The 19,654-nt window shown below is 33.4% G+C and overlaps 1 pseudogene; it reads right to left on the minus strand.

Moving 5' to 3' along the window:
- Nucleotides 1-420: 420 nt before the first annotated feature.
- On the minus strand, nucleotides 421-16,881 carry LOC116275345 (annotated as a pseudogene).
- Between the last annotated feature and the right edge of the window lie 2,773 nt (nucleotides 16,882-19,654).

The following is a 19,654-nucleotide window of genomic DNA, read 5'->3' on the forward strand; positions in this document are numbered from 1 at the left end:
AACCTGCACGTTATGCACATGTACCCTGGAACTTAAAGTATAATAATAAAAAAAACCAAAAAACCAAAACAACAACAACAACAAAAAAAACAAAAACAAAAAATGGCCCACAAAACATTCTCCTTTCCTTTTAAAGGTTTTATGATGCATTATTATCATTAGCCAGTCTTTTACTATTAAATGGCCAGTTGAAACAAACAGTTTTGATTAAGACTGATCTGCAGGTATTAGGGATAATATTTATTCAGCCTTCTGAGCTTTCTGGGGAGACTTGATGAACTTGCTACCTCCCAGCAGCCTTCTTGTCGGCTACTTGGATGACACCATGACAGCTGTCTATCTTGCATCACGAACAGCCAAAGGATGCAGAGGAGGATAGTCAGAGGACTGCTGAACATGCCTGACTTGGCAGGAACCTTATCAACAAATGGCAGCATCACCAGATTTCAAGAACTTAGGGCCATTTTCCAGCTTCTTACCAGAATGGCCATCAATCTTTTCCTTCAGCTCAGCAAACTTGCAAGCAAGGCGAGCTGTGTGACAATCCAGTACAGGGGTGCTGCCAGCAGGGATTTGGCCTGGATAGTTCTGGATAATCACTTGAGCAGTAAGCCAGCTGCTTCCATTGGTGGGTCATTTTTGCTGTCACCAACAACATTGCCACAACGAACATCTTTGACAGACATAGTCTTGATATTGAAGCCGACACTGTCCCCAGGAAGAGCTCCACTCAAAGCTTCATGGTGCATTTCAACAGACTTTATTTCAGTTGTAACATGGACTAGAGCAAAGGGAACACCTTGCTGGGTTTGAGAACACCAGCTTCCACTCAGCCCAAAGGCACATTACCAATACCACCAATTTTGTAGACATCCTGGAAAGGCAGATGCAACTTGTCAGTTGAAGGCATTGGTTTGAATGGATGCAATGCAGAGCTTCTAGCAGTGTGGTTCCACTGCATTGCCATCTTTATAGGTGACTTTCCACCCATTGAACCAAGGCATGTGAGCACTTGGCTCCAGCATGTTGTCTCCATTCCAACCAGAAATTGGCACAAATGCTACTATGGTAGGTTTGTAACCAATTACTGTAAGTGCTAACTTCCTTAACAATTTCCTTGTATTTCTTCTGGCTGTAGAGTGGCTCAGTGGAATCCATGTTACTAACACCAACAATTAGTTCTTTCACACTCAGTGTGGAAGCCAGAAGGACATGCTCACGGCTCTGCCCATTCTTGGAGATTACAGCTTCAGATTCATCTACGTGACATATATGTGAGCAGCAACAATCAGGACTGCACAGCCAGCCTGAGATGTGGTTGTAATCATGTTTTTGATAAAGTCTCTATGTCCTGGGGCATCAGTGATAGTCATATCTGATGGTCTCCAATTTCCAGAGGGAAATATCAATGGTGATATCGCACTCAGGCTCAGCTTTCAGTTTATTCAAGACCCAGGAATACTTGAAGGAGCCCTTTCCCATCTCAGCAGCCTCCTTCTCAAAATTTTCAGTGGTTCTTTTGTCAATGACACTACATTTATAGATCAGATGGCTGGTAGTGGTGGACTTCCCTGAACCTGGGGTCCAAGACAACCATGTGTACCCAAATTTTATTCCTTTTCCATTGTGGCTTTTAGGGGTGGTTTTTACAATACCTGTGTTCTGGTGACAAACCTATTGCAAAAAAAAGCTATTTTTGTTTTGTTTTGAATTCAGTTCTGTATTAGAAGCCTCAAGAATGTCCATTTTGAAACTACTAAATATGCTTTTATACCTCAACTGAACATGTGACTATGAGCAAGTAAGTCATGAAACCTCTTTGATAACAAGTCCCTGGACTGTGACCTAAGTTTTTCACCTTTGCTCCCTCCCCGCCACCCCCAGGCACCTTGGATGACACAAGAAGGCTAGAGGTGGGCTGGAGTTGCTTTTCTGCCTATGTGAGATAAAGCTCTGGTGAAATATTTTTCACTGGGCAATGGGCCTTTGTTATTCATCTGGAGAACACATTGGTCATACTTCAAAATGGTATTTTTCACCTCTTCCTGCCAAAAGTAAGAAGTGAGCTTTCTTGGCTTTTCAAACCTGCTGGGTTTCCGTGAAAGTATTGAGAATGCAGCCCTAAGGCATCTTTCCCTCTGAAGGAACTCTACACTTAACCCTCATCCATTCATCAACATTGCTATTTAACTGTATCTACAGGTTTATAGTTCCAGCACCTTCTGTGCCAGATCAACTGAACTCAGGTCTGTTTTTGTGAACTTGTCCATCTTTCCTGATTTCTGAAAGTTGGTTTGCCCTGCAACCTCAAGAAAATTATGTTTCCCCCAATTTATTCAGTTGTTTTTTCTTATAAGTCCCCAAGTGACAACTTCAAAGCTCTTTACATGTTGGAGCTGAAACTTGAAGTATCATTTTTTTAAATGAAAATTTACATTAACTATATTTGCCACTTGTCTCTTATTAGATTATGAGTTATATTCTTTTTTTGTTGTTGTTGTTGGTTGACAGTTGTTCAAGTCTACTATATACTTGCTGATTTGCTATGTGCTTTTTCTATCAGTTATTGAGAGAGGGGTATTAAAATGAGTTATATTCTTAACAGGTACCTTATTAGAGGCAAAAGTGGCTAATATTCCTGGTAGAATTTTTAATGTACTTCTAATTTTGTTCTTTAGCAACTATGACACATATACCTTACAGTAAAGGTCCTTGTATCACTATAGACATTATTTGTAGTACATTTTCAAGAACTCTACAAGAGTTAGGGGCAAGGATCATATCTAAGCTATTCAGATTGATATAAACAGGTTTCTGTCAGACATTGACAGGTTCAGACATCATATTTCAGTCTAGACATTTCCAGCACACAGTTATATGAACTTTAATTCAGGAGATATAAAAGTATCATCAATCTACCCAACGAAAGTGCTGTTACGAATATGATTTATGCTTACATAGAAACACTTTATTTTAATTTTTTTTGAGACAGAGTTCCACTCTCTCACTCATGTTGTAGTGCCGTGGTCTGATCTCATCTCACTGCAACCTCTGCCTCTCAGGTTCAAGCAATTTTTATGACTCAGCCTCCCAAGTAGCAACACTTTTAGTGAGAGCTGTGGGAAGCTGAAAATTTCTAGCAGGCCTTTGGGTTGTTCAGTTCCACCATCTTTTCCAACTCATCAATTTGAAAGTATAAAGTAGAAAAAGAAGTATCCAGATGTCCTTTCTTTCTTTGTATTTTTCCATGTCAGAAGAGAAGTTGAAAATCAGAGATGAGGAATCCCAGAAGCATATATTGGATATTCTTTGTATTGCTCTGACACTGATAAGAACTTATGCATTGCCTCAAGTTCCTCAGAAGACATATCAAATGGTATGGCAGAAGCATTTCTGGGATGGGTGTGGTGTAATGACCTCTGTGAACCGTCTCCCCAGTGAAACAACTATAACTGGTGAAAATTATTAAAAAAGTAGTCACTGGAAACTCTCCTAAGAACATAGAGGAAATGGAGAAATATTTATTCAAGAAAATCTATAGTACTAAATCTGAGTAAGAACTATGGAAGTCTCTTATATTAAAGACATGCCTCATCCCCAGCTCAATGTGATTTAAGCCCTATTCTCAATGGGTTCAACCAAGAAAAGGAGGCTCACTTTACTCTCATCTCCCACACTAAGATAGCAGTTTTTACCTGGAAGGGACGGTTGAGTAAAGGAGGAAGAGAAGAATGAACCATGAGACATATAGAAAATGAAATGACAACCATAAGTCAAACCATATTAATAACATTAGATGCAAATGTTTTTAACAATCTAACCAAAGATAGGAATTGTTAGATTGTGCAAAAATCAAGATTCGACTATACACCGTCTATTGGCAGCACATTTTAGATTCAAAGGTAAAAATAGGTTGAAAGTTAAAGAATGAAAAATTTTGTATCACGCAAATAGCAATCCTAAGAGAGCTGGAGTGACTATACTAATATTGTGAAAAAAAGAATTTTTTTTTTTTTTGAGACAGTCTTGTTCTTGTCACCCAAGCTGGAGTGCAGTGGCACGATCTTGGCTCACTGCAGCCTCTGACTCCTGGGTTTAAGCGATTCTCCTGCCTCAGCTTCCCAAGTCACTGGGATTACAGGTGCCTGCCACCACGCCCAGCTAATTTTTGCATTTTTAGTAGAGATGGGGTTTTGCCATGTTGGTCAGGCTGGTCTCAAACTCCTGATCTCGTTATCTGCCCACCTCAGCTTCCCCAAGTGCTAGAATTACAGGTGTGAGTCACCGCACCTGGCCCAAACAAAAGAATTTTAAAAAAGACGAAGTTACTAAAGAAGGATGTTTTATCGTTAAGGTGATTAATTCATCAAGAAGATAATAATTATAGACATATATGTATTTAACAACAGAACCCCAAAATGCATTAAGCAAAGACTAGTAAAATTAAAGGCATGAAATGGGCAATCCAACAATAGTAATTGGAGGCTTTCATAGTCCACTTTCGATGATGGATAGAGTGACTATTTAGAAGACCAACGAGAATGCAGAACCCTTTAAACCAATTAAAACAAATGGACATCTACAGAACACTTAAATTTGCTGAATATACATTGTCAAGCATACATGGAGCATTCTCCGGAATAGTAAACATACTGGGCTAAGAAATATGTGTCAGGAAATTTAACACTGTTGAAATCATAGGAAGTATGTTCTCCTAACAAAATAGAATTAAGGTAGAACAATAAAAGGAACTTCAGGAAACTCACAAATATGTGGATATTAAACAGGGTGCTCCTAAATAATCAATGAGTAAAAGAAGACATTACCAGGGAAATTAGAAAGCACTTTGAGATGAAAAAAATGAAAACACAACATGCTAAAATTTGTGGCATACAGCTAAAACAATGCTTAGAGTAAAATTTAGTTGCGTAAATGCCTGTATTTAAAAAAGAAGAAAAACTTTAAATCAATTACCTAAACTTTCACCTTGAGAAACCAGAAAAAAAGGTCAAACTAAATCCAAATCAAACAGAACAAAGAAAATAATAAAGATTATAGTAGACATAAATAAAATAGAGAAAAAAATACAGAAAATGAACAAAACCAAAAGATTTTTTTTAAAAATCAACAAAATTGACAAACATTTAGCTATTAGGATCATGCTAATAACAGAGAAGACTCAAATTGCTAAATCAGGAATGAATAGTTGACATTACTAATGCCTTTACAGAAATAAGTATGACTATAAGGAAATACTATGAAGAACTGTATGCCAGTAAATGTGATACAATTACCATGTTCCTAAAAAGTTACATTCAAAACTGACTCACTAAGAAATTGAAAATCTAAACAGACTTATAATAAGCAAGGAAACTTAATTAGGAATTTTAAAATGTCTACAAACAACATTTCCATTTCAGGTAGCTTCACTGGCGATTTTTATCAAACATTTAAAAATTAGTACCAATCCTTTACAAACTCTTCTGAATATGGAAAAGGAAGAAACACTTATGACCTTATTCTATGCAGTCAGTATTGCCCTGATACCATAATCAGACAAGGCAACTCAGGTATACTGTACCAGTATTTTTTGTGATTATTGACACAAAAATCTCTTCTGAAATATTTACAAACTGAATCCAGCAACACATACAAAAAAAAAAAAAAAAAAAAAAAAATTCACACCATGCCCAAATGGAATTTATCTCAGGTTGAATTAACACATGAAAATTAAGTAATGTAACCTGCCCTATTACTAGAATAAAGGACAGAAATCATGATAATGTCAATAGGTAATTTTTTAAAACAAAATCCCATGTACTTCTATTGCTCTAGCCAGAGCAAGAAGGCTAGCGGTAGTAGTAAAAGACTCAACTGGAAAGGAAGAAATAAATTACCTCTACTTAAGCAACATGGACCTTGTACATAGCAAGTCTTAAGGACTCCACTAAAAAACTATTAGAACTAGTAAACAATTTCAACAAGGTTGCAGGATACAAGACCAATAGATGAAAATCAACTGTGTTTCTATACACTGGCAAGGAACAATCTGAAAATAACATTAAGAAAACAATTTCATCTACAACAGCATCAAAAAGAATAAAATATTTAGAAATATGTTTAAAGAAATGTAAAATATATATTCAGAAAACTGTATAACATCATTGGAAGAAATTATAAGTTCTAAAGGAATAGAAAAATATTCCACATTTATAGATTAGAGGACTTAATATGTTAACATGATAATATTACCCCCCATGATGGTCTACAGATTTAACACAATCTCTATAAAAATCTCAGCTTTTTTTTTTTTTTGCCTAAGTGTAAAAACTAATTCTGAAATTTAAGTAAAATTTCAAGGGACCCAGAATATCCAAAATAATGTTGGAAAAAGAATAAAGTTATAGGAATCACATTCATGATTTCAAAACACTCTACAAAGTTAAAATAATCAAGTCAGCGTGGTACTGGCCTAATGATAGATATATCAATCAATGGAACAGAATTTTGAATCCAGAAATAAATCCTTATCTATATGGTCAACTGATTTTAAACAAGAATGTCAAATTATTTAGTGGAGAGATTTTTTTCAGTTAATTGTGCTAGAACTACTGAAAATCCACATGCAAAAGAATGAAGATGAACCCATTTTATTACACCATACACAGCATTAACTGAAATTAATCACAGACCACATTATAGCTAAAACTATAAACATTTTATAAAGTAAATCTTCATGACTTTTAGTTAGGTAATGACTTCTTAGATATAACACTGAAATTGCAACAACCAAAGGGGAAAAAACCCAGGTAAATTGGTTTTTGTCAAACTAAAAACTTTTGCACCACAAAAAATATTAAAGTGAGAAAAAATGTAAATTACTTATCTAATAAGAGATTTGTATCCAGAATATATTTAGAATTCTTACAACTCAACAATAAAAAGACAAATACACAATTAAAAGTACACAAAGGATACGAATAGGTATTTCTGTAAAGAAGATACACAAATTGGCAAAAAACATCTGAAAAGATGTTCAACAACGTTGGTCATTAGGGAATGCAAGTCAAAAACCACAATGAAATGCCACTCCTTACCCACCAGGATAGTTATAATTACATAGGTAGACAATAACTAGTGTTAGAGAGAATGTGAAGAAATGGGAACACTTATATATTGTTGGTGGGGATGTAAAATTGTGCAACTGCTTTGCAAAATTTTTTGATAGTTCTGTAAAATGTTAAACATAGAGTTACCATGACACTCAGCAACTTCACTTCCAGGTATAAAACCAAGAGAATTAAAAAACATACACATTTATATAAAATCTTGTGTATAAATATCTATAGTACTATTATTTGTAATTGTCAAAAAGTAACAATGCAAATGCTTATCAATTTATGCATGGATAGATAAAATGTGATATATCCATAAAATGAAATACTATTTGCCACAAAAAGGAATGAAATACTGACTTAAGCTACAACATTTATGAACCTTGAAGACATGCTAAGTAAAAAAAAGACTATCACTAAACTTCACAATTTATGATTCCATTATATAAAGTGTCTGGAATAGTCAAACCTCTAGAAACAGGAACTCGTTAACTAAGGATGGAGGATAGAATAAGAGTGATTGCTAATGGGTATGCAGTTTCATTTGGGGGTGATAAAAGATGTTCTAAAATTAGATTATGGTAATGGTTCCACAACTCTGTGCATATACTAAGAAAACATTAAATTGTACATTTTCAATGGGTAAATTGTATGGCCTTTGAATTACATCTCAATAAAGATTTTTAAAAGATGGCATTGCAATATTTCAACTAATTTGACTTGGAACAATTTCTAGTAGATTGCCGGACCAAATTACAACAAATACTGAAAAGTTATGCCTGAATGGAGGAAGCAGCATTGGAAAGTTCATATTTGGTTCATGGCTCTGAAAATAAAATTCTGCTTTCAAATTTATTACAAGTTAACATCTGTCTCTGCCTATAAATGTCAATGAAAAGTTGTGGTCAGTTTTAAAATCAAATTTACTCACTGGTCTTCCTCCAAAAGTGGCTAGCCTGTCAGTGGCCAAAAATCACCCTGCGTTTAGTTTCATGAAAGGGCAGAGAAAAGCCATGACAAATTCAAAGAGTTCTTTGCTCCCAGGGTTAATGTCACTTCATACGTTATTCCAAAGAATGGCAAGCTTGCAATGCATCTTTAATGGCAACTGTTCACGTGAAAGAAAAGAGAAAATATGTGAATTATGTAAATAATATAATTCCCAAATGAGTTGCTTCTATTTGAGTCCTTTTTGTTTTTCAATAGAATGCTCAATTCAGAATATCATAGTATTAGCCAAATGCAGTTAGGGTCCAAACAAGTTCATTGCTCTTCTGTTATAGATTTCAGTTTTTATATATTATTATAATTTGTATTCTTCAAGAAAAAAGAACTATTATCTGAACATAATTTTGTTTTTGAAGTGAATTTGAAGAGTCATTAATTGGACTTTAAGATAAATCAATTTGAAAGGACAATATGGGATATAGAAATACATCTTGAAAAGTGATTAATGACATGGAGGGAAATGATAAATAGCATGTTTCCTTGGAAATGGATTGTAAACTGGATGTCTGAATGATATTGTGCAGCAGCACTTCACAGCCTTGCCACCTAAGACTCAATTTTTCTACTATTAGAAATACAGCTGTTATATGTCTTCTGCATCTGCAAGAAAAAAAAGGAATGTTCACTTTCTTCTTGGTTATTTATATCTACTTTTTTTTTAAGTCAATGCCTTTATTGCCCTTTATTTGGCAAGATATTCCAGTGACCAACAGATAGATTGAATAGATAAGAAAGATGGAAATATTGTGCCTGAAAGTAGTAGGTAAATGAAGGAAGACAGCAACCAAAAATATGCTTCTGTTCCTAAATGCTGTGAGTTAGTTCTTATTACTTCTTATAGATTCATATAAAATAGCTCTTCCCCATTTGACGATTGTCAGCAAACCTAGGTTTAAAGTCAAATAAGAGGATTCAGAAATTCATAAGTAGATATAAATGTAGAAAGAATCAAGGTCGGGGTCGTCTTCCTTCCCCAATAATACTAAATTTATGTATTTGGATTTACATTGGTCAAGGAAAGGTAAACTCAGAATAATAATTTTTTATTTACTTATATGTTAGATGGACTTTCCCAAATCAACTAAATTTGCTATTGAATTTTCTATATTTGTTATCTCTCAAAAATAACCATGTAAAACTAAAATAAAACAAAAAGTAGATACAGTGTTTTCCTTTTTTGTATTTGTTTTTGCATAATTCAACAGGCTGGCATGTATTTGAGAGGGAAGCAAACAACAGAGGAAACTTTATGGCAGTAAGAAGGCACTAAATCAGGTATTTTCTAGGTTGATAGATCAACTTTTTTTTTTTTTAATCAGAGCCAACAAGATTCATATATTCAATGAACAAGAACTTTGGCCAACAAGTGTGCTATTCATTCTTTGTATAAACTGACTATGAAAGTGCCACGGGTATCAGTTTGAGATTACAAATAAATTTGAGTGGGCAAATTCACAAATACAGAATGAAGTACAAAGTAAAAAACACATTACACATTTAGAAGGTTACACATCAGGAAATAGTTTCTTTCGCTACCTTCACTTCCATTAAAATGCATTATATAAAGCTTTATTTATGGAGAAAGGGACATTTAATTATTTTTCTAAAAACAACACGTGAATGCTCATGAATAGGGCAATCTACAGAATCAATGTGATAATTTCTGAAATAATTATAGAAAAATCTTTCTGATATATGCCTCTTCCCCAATTAAATTTGTTGACTGTAAAGGCAAGGTGATGCAAACTAATAACTATGATGTTGGACTTTTGAAATTCTGTACTATTTCTAAAATGTCATTTACAAAAAAAAAAGAAAAAGACAAGAAAAACTGCCAATATTGGACTCCTGTAGTGACTGAAAGAGCTTTGGAGTCAGACCCACTAAAGTTTAAAACTGATCCCTCAGGCACTAGATTCTTTAACCTTGAAGGTGTTAGTGTAACCACATTGAATCTGGATGCTTCATCTCTAAAACTGGGATAATAATACTGTCTGCTTCATATGCTGGTTGTAAGAATGAAACTTTTTGAAAACTTACCTTAATCATTTCAATTATTACTAAATTCTGTTTTTCAAAAGCATTCAATCAAGTATAAATAAAAATACTTATTAACTTTGTATTATTTCTACAACCATACCCAGTAATCTCAAAAAATGTGGAATTCAACATATATTGAAAGAACGTTATTTAACTTTAAAGATAGAAAGATTATAGCAATTAACTTTATTAGAGTGTGAATATTATATGTTTATTCAATAATTGACTTATAACTAGAGATACTTTTAAAATTGGGTATACATAGATTGTAACATAAGACACATCACACAAATTTCTTGCGTTTAGGAACACTAGATAGATAGCACTACAGCACTATGCTTGGGGGCCAATTTAAAAGGCAAAATTGCCAATAAAAAGCATTAAAATGTGAAAAAAGTGTCACTAAGTAGACCAAGAAAAGGACACTTGTATACAGTATGATGGCTGAAACATAAAGACAGAGCATCACCTTGTTTCCCCTCAGCTGAGAATGTATATGTCAGGTCATTCAGTTTTTTGCGACCCTGCATTTGTCCACACATGACCATGAAAATGCCCTGTCATTTTGAGAGTACAAATACATTTTAGCAAGTGGACAAATTCATAAATATAGACTCTGCAAATAACGAAGATCAGCTGTAGATAGTCCGCCTCAGAATGGAGTTCAAAAATAACCATATAAAACTAAAATAATAATCTCCCATACTGTTATTTTGAGTATATAATATTGTAGAACTTTTTATTAGATTTATTGAACTTTTATTTTCATAGGAATGACTTTGTATTTCTAATTGAAAAATGAAGCTGGTTTTTTTCTTTGTGTCTTATTTTGTCAAAATATAATACTTTATTCTTTTAGAAGATAGTTTTGTAGGTTTGACAAACACATACAGTACAGTCATGAGAATGCCATCAAAATCAAAATATAAAATAATTCCCACACATCAAAAATCTCCCCATAGTCCTTAGTCATCCTCTCCTCCAAGTTGTCTCTGGCAACTGATTTATGTCCCTATAATTTTTCCTGTGCCAGAATATCATATAAATTGAATCATACAGTATAAACCCTTTGAATCTGCCTTCTTTCACTTAGCGTGATGCACTTGAGATTTATTCATATTGTTATGTGTATTAGCAAATTTTTTATTCTTTTTTGCTAAGTAGTATTTCATGATATGAATAGGCACATTTTATTTATCCATTCTTTACACAAAGAAAATTTTGTTTCCAGTTTTTGGTGATAATAGTTAATGCTGTTATGAGCATTAATGTGCAGAATGTGTGAATATGTTTTTATTTCTCTAGCATAAATAGGAGTAGGATTGTCAGATCCTATAATAAGTGTATGTTAATTTTATCAGAAACTGACGAACAGTTTTCTAAGGTGGGTGTACCATTTTGTATTCCCATCAGCAATGTAAAAAATCTAAACATCTTTGCCAGCACCTGGTATTGCCAGTTTTTGTTTGTTTGTTAATATTGCTGTTCTAATAGATGAGTTATGGTATCTCATTGTGGGTTCAATTTGCACTTCTCTAATACCTATTGAGATTGATTATGTTTTCATAGGCTTATTTTCCATTGATATATCTTTATTATGAACTGTCTATACAAATCATTGTCCTATTTTTAAACTGAAATGTTGTTTTCTTATTATTGAGTTTAGAGTTATTTATATATTCTGACTACAAGTCCATTATCAAATATATGAATTGCAAGTATTTTCTACCAGTCTATGGCTTATCTTTTTGTTCTCTTAATAGGGTCTTTTGAAGAACAGAAGTTTTGCATTTTGACAAAGTCCAACTTACCACTTTTTCCTTAATGGCTTGTGCTTTTAGTGTGGTATCTAACAAAGTTTTGCCTAACTGAAGGTCTCAAATATTTTTTCCTATATTTTTTTCTAGCCAGTTTATGGTTTTTGATTTTCATTTTAGAGCTATAATCCTTTTGAATTGATACTTGTGTATGGTAGAAGGTATGGAATGAGGTCCATTGTTGTTTACATGTAAATATCTAGTTGGTAAAGACTGTCCTTTCTTCATTGACTTGCCTTTGCACCATTGTTGATAATCAATTTATCATATATGTGTAGGTCTATTTCTGGACTATATTTCATTGATCTATAGATATTTCAGTACTATACTGTTTTTATCACAGCTTTATAATCAAACTTGAAATTAGGTAGTTTGAGTCCTCCAACTTTTACTTTTTCAAAATTGTTTTGGCTATTCTTGTTCCTTTGCCTTTTCATATAAATATTTGAATTAACACACTGATATTTACAAAACAAAAACCCTTTTGGCAATTTGATTGAATTTACATTGAATCTGTAGATAACCATGGGAAGAATTGGTATGTTATGGATATTGCATCTTCTGATCCATGCACATAATACAGGCATACCTTGGAGATATTGCAGGTTCAGTTCCAGACCACTACAATAAAGTGAATGTTGCAATGAAATAATTTACATAAATCTTTTGATTTCCCTGTGCATATAAAAGTTACGTTTGTACTATACTGTAGCCTGTTAAGTTTGTAATAGTATTATGCCTAAAACAATATATGTGCCTTAATTTAAAAATATTTTATTGTAAAAAAAATACTAAATCATCTGAGTCTTTAGCTACTCTTAATCTTTTTGCTGGTAGAGGGCCTTGCCTTGGTGTTGATGGCTGCTAACTGATGAAAATGGTAGTTGCTGAAAGTAGAAATGCCTGTGGCAATTTAAAAAAATAAGACAACAATGAAGTGTGCTGCATCAGTTGACTATTCCTTCCCCCAGATTTTTCTGTAGCATGTGTTGCTGCTTGACAGCATTTTGCCCTCAGTAGAACTTCTTTCAAAATTGGAGTCAATCCTCTCAAACCCTGCTGCTGCTTTATCAACTCAGTATATGTAATATTCTATTTCTTTTGTTGACATTTTAACAATGTTCACAGTATCTTCTTCAGGAGTAGATTCTATCTCAAGAAACCACTTTCTTTGCTCATCCAGAAGAAGCAACTCCTCATCCATTAAAATTTTATCATGATATTACAACAATTCAGTCACAATTTTAGGCTCCACTTCTAATTCTAGTTCTCTTTCTCTTTCCGCCACATCTGCAGTGACTTCCTCTACTGAAGTTTTGAGCCCCTCAAGGTCATCTATGAGACTTGGAATTGACTTCTTTCAAACTCCTATTAATGTTGATATTTTGACCTCCTCTCAGCTAATTCTCTTTTTAAAGAATGACTTGAAAATTATTCCCTTTTCTTCAATTTATGGAAGAGTTAGTATAGAATTGATAGTTCTTATTCTTTAGATGTTTGGTGAAATTCACTGGTGAAATCATATGGGCCTGGAGTTTTTATATGGAGAAGTTTTAAAAGACAAACCTAATTACTTTAGAAGTTATAATTGTGGGTTTTATAGTTATGATTCCTATTTCGTTCTTGATATTAGTATTTTGTGAGTTTTCTCATCTTACATTTTCTGACAAATCTGCTAGTGGTTTATTTATGTTACTGATCTTTTCAAAGGAACAATTGTTTTAAATTTTCATTGCCCTTTATAAACAATGGAGAACATTATGTTTACCATATCACTGAATTTTTTGCTTTGAATTATTATATAATTATCAGAAATATTTAATTAGTACAATTATACCTAATTATGCATAATTAATTTAATAATGCTATGATTATAATCTTAATTTTTTTTTTTAGTGTCTTTACGTGGCAGCTTAGGTCATTGATTTTAGACCTTTCTTTATTTTTTGAGACAGAGTTTCACTCTTTTTTCCTAGGCTGGAGTGCAATGGCTTGATCTTGGCTCACTGCAGCTTCCACCCCCTAGGTTCAAGTGACTCTCCTGCCTCAACCTCCTGAGTACCTGGGATTACAGGCATATGCCACCATGCCCCGCTAATTTTTTGTATTCTTAGTAGAGACAGGGTTTCACCATGTTGACCAGGCTGGTCTTGAACCCCTGTCCTCAGGTGATCTGCCTCCCTCGGCTTCTCAAAGTGTTGGGATTACAGGTGTGAGCCACCCACCTGACCAATTTTAAACCTTTCTTTTTTAATATAGGTGTTTAGTAGTATAAATTAAGCACTAATTTAATTCCACAAATTCATTTAGTTTTTTTTTTTTTTTGCATGTTTGTTTAACCCATTGGTTATTTAGAAGTGCGTTGTTTATTTTCCAAATATTTAGAGAATTTCTAGATATCTTTGTTATTAATGTCTAACTAAGCTTCACTCTGGTCAGATAATACATTTGTATGATTTATGTTCTTTAAAACTTGTGGGTCTGAATATAGTCTTGCCTGGTAAATGTTTTGTGGGCACTGGAAATGAGTGTCCCTTATGATATTTTTGTGTGAAGTATTTTATAAATGTGGATCAGATCAAGTTGATTGATGCTGCTGTTCAAATTTTCTGTATCTTAGCTGATTTTACATCTCTTTGTTCTACCAATTATTAAGAGGTAAGTTGAAATCTTTGACTATAATTGTTGATTACCTTATATTGTCTTAGTTCCATCATATATTCCATTTATGGATTTTCTTTATAAACATTAAAGTTATGCTGTTAAGTACATAAACATTTGAGATTATTTGTTTTGTCTTTTTCATGAATAGACTTCTTCATGGATATTTATTCCTAGTAATCTTACCTGCTTCATGAAATCATCTTTTTCTAATATTTATGTAGATACTCCAGATTTAAAAAAAATAGTTTTAGTATGATATGTCTTTTTCCATTGATGTGTTTTTAATCTACGTGTTAGTTCATTCTCATGTTGCTATAAGAACTGCCCAATACTGGAATTTATAAAGAAAAGAGGTTTAATTGACTCAGTTCTGCAGGGCAAGGGAGACTCAGGAAACTTACAATCATGGTGGAAGGGCAAGCTCACATGTCCTTCCTCACATGATGGCAGAAAGGAGAAGAATGAGTGCCCAGTGAAGGGGGAAGCCCCTTAATAAAACTGTCAGATCTTGTGAGAAATAACTCACTATCACTGACAACAGGATGGGGGAAACCACCTGTGTGATTCAATTACTCCACATGGTCCCTCCCATGACTCATGCGGATTATGGGAACCACAATTCAAGATGATATTTGGGTGATAACACAGCCAAACCATATTAATCTCTTTGTGTATTCATATTTTAAGTAGAATCCTGTAGGCAGCATATAGTTGAGTCTTACCTTTTTATACATCTGACAACCTCTGCCTTTTAATTGGGGTATTTAGATATTTTATATTTAATGTGATTATATCTATGATTGTGTTTGAGTCTATAATTTGTTACTTTTTCTTATATGTCCCTTATTTCTTTGTTCCTTTGTGCCCACTTTGCCTTCTGCTGAGTTAGCTATTTTTTAAAGTTAATTTTTGTCTTCATAATTAACTTATTAGCTATAACATTTTGTTTGAGTTTTTAGCAGTTGTTTTAAAGTCTGTAGTGTACATCTTTAATTTATCACAGTCTAGCTTTATATAGTATTGTATTATATTATATCATATATAGCATAAGAACCTTACTGGTAGTAAGGTTATACTTTCTGAAAGTCAATAGAGTTTTTAAATTTTAATTATAAATTATTTTGAATATAAAATTATAATTTTCTCACAATGATCATAATTAATCTTAAAATACATCGTATTAATATTTTAATGCCTCTAAGAAAGAAGAATAAAACAAGTTGAGCACTAAACTTTTATCAGCTTACTACATTGAGAGAACTTCCAAGCCATGGTATGGGGAAAGGAATCCAGACAGAGTCTGTAGTTTTCAGCTATAATGAATAATGCTGTTATAAACATTCATGTGGATGTCTTTTTGTGAACATATGTTTTCATTTCTCTTGGGTAGACACCTAGGAGTGAAATTGATGGGTTTTATGGTAGTTGTATGTTTAACTTTATAAGAAGCTCCCAAACTGTTTTCCAAATGGCTGCACCATTTTACATTTCCACCAGCAATGTCTAAGGGATCCATTTTCTCCACATCTTCATCAACATTTGTTAATGTCTGTTTTGTAGCTTATACTCATTCTGTTGTGTTTGAAAACATATTTCACTGTAGTTCAAATTTGCATTTTACTGATGATTAATAATGTTGAACATATTTTATGTCCTTGTTAATCACTCATACATCTTCTTTAGTAAAATGCTTGTTCATATACTTTACCCATTTAAAAAAATTTATTTATTTTAGAGGTAGAGTTTCACTTTGAAGCCAAGGCTAGAAGCAGTGGCACAATTATAGTTTACTGAAACCTCAAGTTCTTGGGCTCAAGTGATCCTTCTGCCTCAGCTTTCCAAATTGCTGGGATTACAGTCATGAGCTATTGTTTTTCCTTTTTCATTTGAGACTATGGTCCATTACAAGTTAAATTTTTTAGTGGTAATACACACATATATATGTGTGTGTGTGTGTATATAGATAGATATAGATAGATAGATAGATAGATAGATAGATAGATAGATAGAAGTAGCAAGCTAGTCTCAGATGATCCTAATTTTGTTGGTGACATCGAAAGCATCATAATCAGGAACCAGTTGACAGCTGAACATATACTTTCCATCAGGCTGATCAGGGTGTTGACCTTGGCCACATCAATGCCATACAGCTTCTTCACAGCTTGTTTGACCTGGTGCTCATTGGCTTTAACATCTACAGCAAACACAAGTGTGTTGTTGTCTTCTCTCTTCTTCATGGCTGACTCAGTGGTCAGGGGAACTTGACGTTGACATAGTAGCCAAGGTTGTTTTTCCTGGGGTCTTCCAAGGATATTTGGGCTGCCTTTGGAGGCACAGTGTCTTGGGCCCCTGCAAATCTTCTTTCTTGTGTGGCTGTGGATGCTTTTCAGCACTATCCTCTTGGCCTTCAAAGTCTTTGCTTTGGCTTTGGGAGGGGTGGGAGCATCCTACTTCACCATCAGTGCATTGTTTTCCATCATGAGTTAATTTTTGTGTATGGTGTGAGGTATGGTCTATATTTCTGTTTTTACATATAGGTTACCAATTTTTCCAGGCTATTTGTTGAACAGAAAATCCTTTTTCCAATGAAATGCCTTTACACCTTTGTCAGAAAAATTATTTTTTAAAGTTATTTAAAATATAAGAATAACTTAGTTAAAATTTTTCTGTATCTTTTCTATTTCTTTGTATAGCTCTTCATTTCTTTGTGTAGCTACAGATTTCCATATGGTATTATTTTCTGAATGCTTGAATAATTTTTCTTAACATTTTTTAAGTGTTGGTAAAAAATTCTTTCAGATTTTGTGTGTCTGAAAAATAGTGTTTCTTTCACTTTCTTTTTTCATAAATATTGCTGCATAGCATAGAAATCTAGACTGACAAATGTTTCTTTCAATATTTTAAAGATGTTGCTTAACTATCTTCTATTTTGATAAACGTGCTTCATTCATATCTTTGTTCCTCTCTTTAAGTAAGTCTTTTTTTCTTCTTTTTATATTTTCCCTTTATCACTGGTTTAAGGCAAATTTGATTATGATGTGCCTTTGTGTAGTTTCTCTGATGATTCATTTACTTATGCTTCTTTGTGCTTCTTTGATCTGCAGGTTAGAATTTTACCAATTTTGGAAAATTTTTGGCTATTATTTCTTCAAATATTTTTAATGCTCCTGTCTGTCTCTCTTGCCTGATCTGCAAGTCTTCCAATTACATGTGTGTTAGGCTACATGAAGTTACCTCACATTTTACTGTTGCTCTATTTTTTTTGTTGTTTAAATTCTTTTTTCTCTCTGTGTGTTTCATATTGGTTGGTTTTTATTTTTATTTATTCATATTCACTAATCTTTTTATCTAAAGAGTATAATCCTTACTATTAATCCTTGCTATTAATCCTATATCATTAACTTTTTATTTCAACCTCTGTTTTTCACCTCTAGAAGATTGATGATGGCTTAAAAAAAGAACATTAGGGAAAAAACTACTGAAACCTAAATAAAGTCTTTAGTTAATAACATTATATTGATGTTAATTTCTTGCTATTAATAATGTACCATAATTATGTAAGAGGCTAGTGTAGAGAAGTTGGGTGAAGAGAATGCTCCTTATTTTCTTTGCAACTCATTCTGACCACAACAAAGGTCCATGGCTGCCAGGATGGGCTTTCTTATTCCAATAGCTTATCAACCTAGATTCGTAGATGAGAAATGAGTTAGTAATTTGTATAATAAATGCATTAATCATCTGTCTAAAAAACCTGTGTTCTTTCTGAATGTACTTTTTATTTCTTCTACCTTGAGCATAAGAATATCCATACAAAGTCCATGTATTACTAATGCTATCATCTGTGTCATATTGTGGTCAGTTTTGATTGATTGCTATTTCTCCTCGTTATGAATTATATTTCTGCTTCTTTGAATGCCTAATCATGTTTTTTAAATGCTAAACATTGTGAATATAGCCTTATTGGATGCTAGATATGACTATATTAAAATTATATTTTCTTCCATAATTGAGGTAATATTCTCTGGGTACTGTACTTAACTCTGTATGTATTGCAAGGTTTTTACCACTCTGGCTGATGAGAATACCAACTATTATTAGTGCTGTAGGATCTATGGGAAGTGTTCTTCCTAATTCTTTCATGTGGTTCTTTACCTGACCTCATGTAGTTATCTCATATGTATGTTCATATCAATAATCAGCTGGAGACTTCAAGTGGAGAGAGCTCTGCAAGCATCCAGGATTCTATTTTTGTGTGATCGTCTCCCCTCCAGTATTCTGCCCTAAATCTCCTGTTGCCTTAGTCTCCTGTACTTTCAACTCTGTCTCCTCAATGTAAGGAGACCACTGCGCTCCATCTGGGTTCCTCTTCCTGTGCCAGGGCTTGGAAACTTTCTCAATACAGTAAGCTCATGAAAGTTTAGGGTGCCACTTGTTTTATTCCTGTTTCTTAGAGACATTAAAAATATTCAGCTTGGGTGACAGAGCAAGATCCTGTCTCTAAAAAAGTAAAAATGTAAATAAATAAAATGTTAATGAAATTTCTTTGAAGATTGATCATGGCCATTTGAGAAAAGTATGCTTTGACATACAAAATAACTTATAAATTTTTTAAACTATACCTACTTCAGTTATTGGGATTAAAATCCATTCCTGAAAAAAATTTCTGAAGAAAAATTATGTAAAAGGACATATTAATTAACAATAGTTACATGCTGGGTGAAGCATATTTAAAAAGTCAAGAAAAAGCAGTTTGTCTGTGGAAAGGAAACAACTCTTCATATATATACATATGTCCTATTTAGTTGCCATTAACAGCAATTGGTGCCTTGCTGTGGTTGTCTCATCTGTTGAAATTCAACAAAAGTGTTATAATGGCTGTTGATAGTTTATAATGTCAATCCTTCTATAAAGAATTTAGTCAAAGAATGTTAAAACTTGGAAGGCGTCTTAGAGATCATGTAGTAATTCAGCTTTCTTCTTTCACATATAAAGAAAGGCGAGAACTAATAT

Source organism: Papio anubis, chromosome 1 (assembly GCF_008728515.1).
Source record: "Papio anubis isolate 15944 chromosome 1, Panubis1.0, whole genome shotgun sequence".
NCBI classification, from domain to species: domain Eukaryota; kingdom Metazoa; phylum Chordata; class Mammalia; order Primates; family Cercopithecidae; genus Papio; species Papio anubis.